The following is a 6,104-nucleotide window of genomic DNA, read 5'->3' as shown; positions in this document are numbered from 1 at the left end:
GCGTCCGTAACATTTCCTCTTCGAGGACCTGCAGTTCGGTTCATCCCCATATCGTTATGCTGCAGAGCAGTGGAGATCAGGATGCCTCTTGCTTTTCATCTGCGCGTTGTGTTATGGTCTCTGATGAGCAGTGTTTATGACCATCTGCAGAATGTGGCTTCAGGCTGTAGGCATAGGCTTAAGCTGAGGTCACCTTGAGAAATAAGGGCCGTGTAGTCCTCCTGCTTGAGGCCAAGGAAACTCTGCTCTTCTTGAAATCTGCATTCCCAAGTTTTGCCCACAGCCTGTTGTGAAACTACATGCTTCTGGCAAGATGGTTCTGCATCATGCTGGGATGAAGTGGAGCTGGTTTGTCAGCTCTTCTGAGTTCCTTTTAACCTCAAGCTCCCCCTCAGTCCTTGTTTATTCCTCTGCCAGGGTCCTGCACTATCTGTGGTATATAAAGAATGAAATCCAACCCACTGTGACTGATGTGTCACCATCTCTGCGTTCCTACGAACAATCCCAGGTGACAGGACGATACCTGTGGTGCTTGTGATTGCTCAGCCTCTCGTGCCATGCAGCATGTTCATAGGGACAGCACTGTGCAACCACTCAACGGGATGGGGAGCCTGGCATGCTCCTCATCCTGTCCTCAGAAGGTCCAGCTCTGCTCTTTAGACACTGTGCTGTCTGAAATCAATGATCTGTGCTAAGGAGTGATCTGAGCCCAGGTTTTAACCTGCTTTTTTACTGTAATTACCTGCTGCTTTATGTGGATGGGAGTGACTTGCGGAATCAAACTCTATAATCCAGAGATGGGTTATAAAGCAGGTATGTTTATTCCAGCGTTGCGCAGCGCCGGGTGCAAGGGGGATAGCTCCTCCAAACTTGCACACCGTAAGGAGAAAAGTGTGTTACAGTTATAGGTCAAGCTAATACATAATCAATAGTCTCCTCCTCAGTTTGATTACATATTCATTACATTCCCTATGGCCCCGTTCCCTGCAACCCCATTCCCTCATTCCCCCTGACCCCATTCCCCGCGACCCTTGCCGATGTTTTGGGGTGAAATTCTTCTTCTGTTTTCTTCTTGGAGTTATCTGCTGTTATTGTTCTCCCATGTCGTCATCATCTTGCCCGGGGGGGGGGATCTAATCCTTCTTGTCAGAGGTCTCCGGACAGTTTCTTCTTATCTTTATTGCCCTCTTCTCTGGCTTTATTTTGACTAAGTGTCTGTAATTCCCCCTTTCCCTGCACTTTTAAATGTACAGTTACCCTTTGTCTTGGTTTCTGTGAAGTTCCCCTTTCCCTTTCTATAGCAAAATGTTACCTTACCACCATTTTGAGGCTTTGCTCACTCTTCAGGAGGATGCAATGACAGCAGCAGGAGCCCCTAGCTTGGAGGAGGTTGGGTCTCTGAGCACCGGACATCAAGCCCTGTTCTCATCAGGTTTCAGATTTGTTTGGACTCAATGGATTCATCCCAAGAACTCAGCTTGCATTTACTGTGCTTTGCGTTGATGGTGGGTACCATCAAGGTGATTTGGACGCGTTTCTAATTAATATTACCAAGAACCGAACAACTAAATATGTTGGGCTTCTCTAGAAATAACACATCTTGCAGAAGGATGGTTTGCATTGAGGGACACGTCAAACTGATACCAGGCAGGGGAGATCCCTGGATTGTTTTCCCTATTACTTGAACTCAAAATGGGTTTTATTTTTCAGTCTAAGGGTTGTGGGGCTTGTTTTGTTTCGTTTTGAGGAGCCAGCTTTGCAACCTTCTCGGGGGGTTGAAAGTCGAGCCCCAATGCTGGCTGGGACCTTATTACTGGTATCTGAGATGATCGGGCTTGAATTTCGTTATTCCAGATGGCGTTTGCTCTCCTGCTGTGTTCGAGCACTTTCAACATAGTTGCACAAAGGCAATTAGCAGACATTAGCTTTGAACCAGGACTACAACAGGGGAAGAGACAAAGCAGTAGCCATGAATTGCCCCAGCTTTCAGGGAAGAAGATGACGGAAACACAGAAGGGGGCGTGAGGCTGTAGAGTTGTTATAAAATGTGGTTTGTTGCTTCACTGCCACAAAATTCAACTACTAGAACTACAGAGAAGGGATGTTTCAGAGCTGAATCCCACATCTATCCCAGTCTGTGGGCTTACAAAATCCTAAACTCTTTCTCTGTTATGCCAACCAGTTCTACATAAGAGGGCTTTTATATGCACGCTGAGAAGGTACAAAACAGATGAGCCATAGTTTCAGGGGAGGAATATTGGCTTTTCAGAAATCTGGCTGAGTCTGAGTGATCCTTTGCTTCTGGAACAAGAGCAGGAGCAGGTTGACCCATGGTGATGGGCTCCTCCTGAGAGCATGGGGCCCTGCCTCTTGTGCAGACCTGTCATGCTTGAGAGCAGTAAATAGCTTCATGTAAGGGGGAGAAAAAAAGTCAGCATGCCTCATAACTGCTTGCAGCAGATCTGTGAAGGACTGATTGCAGTGAGTAATCAAGACAGAAGCCAATCACTCATGAATGATGACTAGATAGATCCTTGCTGACGCTGTTGCTCTTTTTGTGCCCTGCGGTATGATATTGCAGAAGTGATTAAATATTCTGCTGCTTGATTTACAAATGTTATTTGTGTAGGAAATCATTTCTCTCTGCACTTATAACTGAGGTAGCACATATGGTTTCCTGCTGTGCTTGCACTGATGTTGGAGGAGAATGTGTGGATTATTATGGCCAGAGGCTTCCTTGTACCATTACAAAGTAGTCTGGAAGCACAGACAGGTGCAGCCCTCTCCAGCCCCAACACCTCTGGGAGATGCTTTCTGCAGTAGTGCTCATCAACATGATGTTCAGAGCTCATCTTCAAATGCAGCCCCAAGAGAGGCAGGACTGCTGGCAACAAAGCAGTGCTCCCATGGCCTGGGCTGGCTCTGAGGCGAAGCACACTGCAAGCAGCGGGGTGTCCAGCACTGGGGGGTGACATGGAGCTGATGTGTGAGGAGGGAGCTTCCTGCGCTCCTTGTGGCCTGGAGTTGTGCTGGGTTTTGTACTGTCAGGTACTGAAGTCCTGTCTTTTTGCTGTGGTGCAAATGAAGAATCTTTCACATTTCATAGCAAACTTAATGTATCCTTTTTTGTTTTCTAGGATGTGTTAATTAGCACTAAAGTCTTTCATACAATCTAGCCTATGTGAGGAAGACAGCGCTGATTCTCCAGGCCGGCTGTTCTTTCACCATCTTAGCAGAACATCTCCCTCAGAAATTTCTCCTTTCCAGCTCTCCTGTGATACTTTTGCATCATGAATTGCTGCCCAAGTCATGAGTAAATATCACAGCGTGGTAACTAGAGGGAAGTTACCTGTAACTTAACTCCTGGATAGACTGAGGACTTCCTGATGACTCTGAAGGGAGCAGGCTGGGGAGCTCTGTGTCCTGATGGTGCATGGACACAGCAGCCTTCCCCACACTGCCTTCCAGCATGGTCCACCCTGCCTTTGTACTTTAAGAGTTGCTTTTCTGTTGTGTTTTGAGATAGAAACAAGGTCTGAATGTTATCTTCTAGCATCAGGAATGCAATGCCCTTGAGTCCCTGCTGCCAGCCTTCAGCTACTGGGTACAGCACCTTGTGCAAGCAGCAAGCTGTTCTGAGCAGTGAAAACGTAGAATAAACACCTCCCCAAGCCAAGCACCTACAGGGAGCTGAGACAGGGAGCTCCTAGAGAGGAATGACTCTGGGATGCTCCATGCTAAATCCATCTCTAGGCAGGCTGCTGAGGGCTGGCAGCAGGGGCTGCCATGAGCTACTGGGGCACACCTTGGCCTGCTCCTGCTCTGCGACAGCCCCACATGGCTGCTCCAGCATCACAAGGGCTGCCCAGGGCAGTGGTGAAGTCACCAGCTCTGGAGGTGCTCATGAAAAGGGCAGTTGTGGCACTGAGAGACCTGGTTTGGAGCAGACATGGGCTGATGGCTGGACTAGCTGATCTTATTGGGCTTTGCAGCATTAATGATTCTATGATCACTTGAGATCCAGCAACACGGAGAAGTTCTGGAGTGCAAAAAAAAAAAAATAAGATAGTGGAATGTGTCCCAACAGCCCTAAAGGAATTAAGCATTATACATATTTTATGTTTAATCACATCTTTAGTGACACCCAACCGCAACCAAAGGCTTAAATTTCAATTAGAGGGAGGTGTGTTAAATGTTTAATAGGAATCATTCCTTACAGGGTAATTATATCTTAACATTCGCTGGAGAGACAGCGTGCTGGCAACGTAAGGTCGGTCTGGACAAGGATTTCTGCTTCTTGGATAATATCCAAGTGAGAAACAGGGCGATGGTGTGCAGTGCTGGGGAAGGCCGTGTGTGAATCCATGGCTCTGCTTATGGAGAGATGGTGGCTGTGTGATGCCAGCTGAGCTGCGCCGGGCACTGCAGAGCTGCACCAGGAGCCAAAGCAGGTGAGATTGACTGCAGCTTTGAGCACAGGCTTTGGGTCTCAGTGCAAAAACTGGAGCGCTGCACGTGTTGAAATCAGGCAGTGGCTGCATTGCAGCTTAGCTTTGAGCATTTTTTAACCTGGTGTTTGACAGCTCAGTCTTACAGCTATCACTGATAGTGGAGGAGGAATCTTCGGGACAGGTGATCTAACGAGGATAATTTGGAAGCATTTGGTACGTGTTTGAATGCATTTCTCAATTTCTAGCAAGTTTACTATATGGTAAAATTGAAGTTATCACAGAAAGGAGGAGTTTTATGCACTCATAATGAACAAATTAAAGCCATAAAATGAGCTTTGAAGCAAGACAGTTCAAAGTGAAGGATGTTAAATGCAAGCAGAGATAAGGGATTTTGAGAATGGCAATAGGGAAAGGTAGGAAGGTGGATGGAAAAGAAAGGGAATAAAAGGAGGGAAGGAACAGAATGTGTTTCTCAGTTAGGTGAATTGTGCTGAGATGATGAATAAATGAGAATGGCTGTGACTGAGCAGAGAGCCACGGGTGTGGGTTATTTCCAAAGCAGGGAGAATGGTGGTGAGAGAGGTGATCTGTGTGGATGTGGCATGCTCCCTTTTGCTCCAGTTCAGTTTGTTCCAGTCATGTAAGCGTTTTTCAATGTATGCATGCAGGCTGTGTATGGAATCATATTGAGGTGGGTATATGTAACATGACATGCATTTTATGTGTTATTTTTGTTTGAGAATAGAAAATTGATTAAGAAATGATGACTCTTCCAGATTTTAGGATGGATTTCTGCTTTGTGCTGCTCAGTAACCCTGAGCCCATCTCCCATAAGTGACCACTGCTTTACTTTGTAGGTCCTCCCATCCCTGTGTGTGTAGATAAAGGCCTCATTCCTATTTATGAACCATCTCCTGCTGCACATATTTTCATGCACGAGAGGCAGGTTTGTGCCCAGCAGCATATGTTGTGCTTGCAGGGAGCTGGCACACAGCAGACACATTCCCACTGCTGCAAATCAACCTGCAGCTGTTTAAGGAGTAAGGAACCCAGAGGCGTGCAAATGCCACGTGCAGACACTGAAGTGCTCTCTGAAGGTATGAAGTGCTCCTATGTAGCCACACTCAGCTGTCCAAAAACACAGCTGAGGTTTCTGGATGTGACTTGTGCGTCTCAGTGTTTCTCATGTTTGGGTTAAGCCTGGTTTTCAGAGAGCATTGAGCATCCCCTGCTGGAAATGAGACCCCTTTCAGAACCTCGAGTATTCAGAGTCCAAGCAGTGCATGCCACTGAGTTTTCATTGTGTGGGGTCTCCTGTGTGTGTGGGGGGCACATATTGGGGCTCAGGCAGCCAGGAGGATCAAGAATGTTGCTGGCAAAATACAAAGGATGCTCTGTGGACATTGGCAGGTTACATACCAGTTAAAGAGACAAATCACTGTGCCACGGCTAACTCTGAGAATCTCCTGCAGAGGTGAAGTTTCAGCTGTGTTGCTGCAGTTGGGCTGTGATGGCACCACTCTGCCCATGAGGGATCAGCAGCCCTTGAAAACAGTTTTAAGAGGGAAACCTTCACAGACTTCCCCAGGCTTCATGCAGTGTGCCAGGAGGGTGCCAAGCAAAAAACATGAGCTCCTCCAAGTGTTTCTATGT

This window comes from Coturnix japonica, chromosome 12, assembly GCF_054131305.1.
Source record: "Coturnix japonica strain WE chromosome 12, WE-NBRP24, whole genome shotgun sequence".
Taxonomy (NCBI): Eukaryota; Metazoa; Chordata; class Aves; order Galliformes; family Phasianidae; genus Coturnix; species Coturnix japonica.
Note: the sequence above shows the minus strand (reverse complement) of the source record.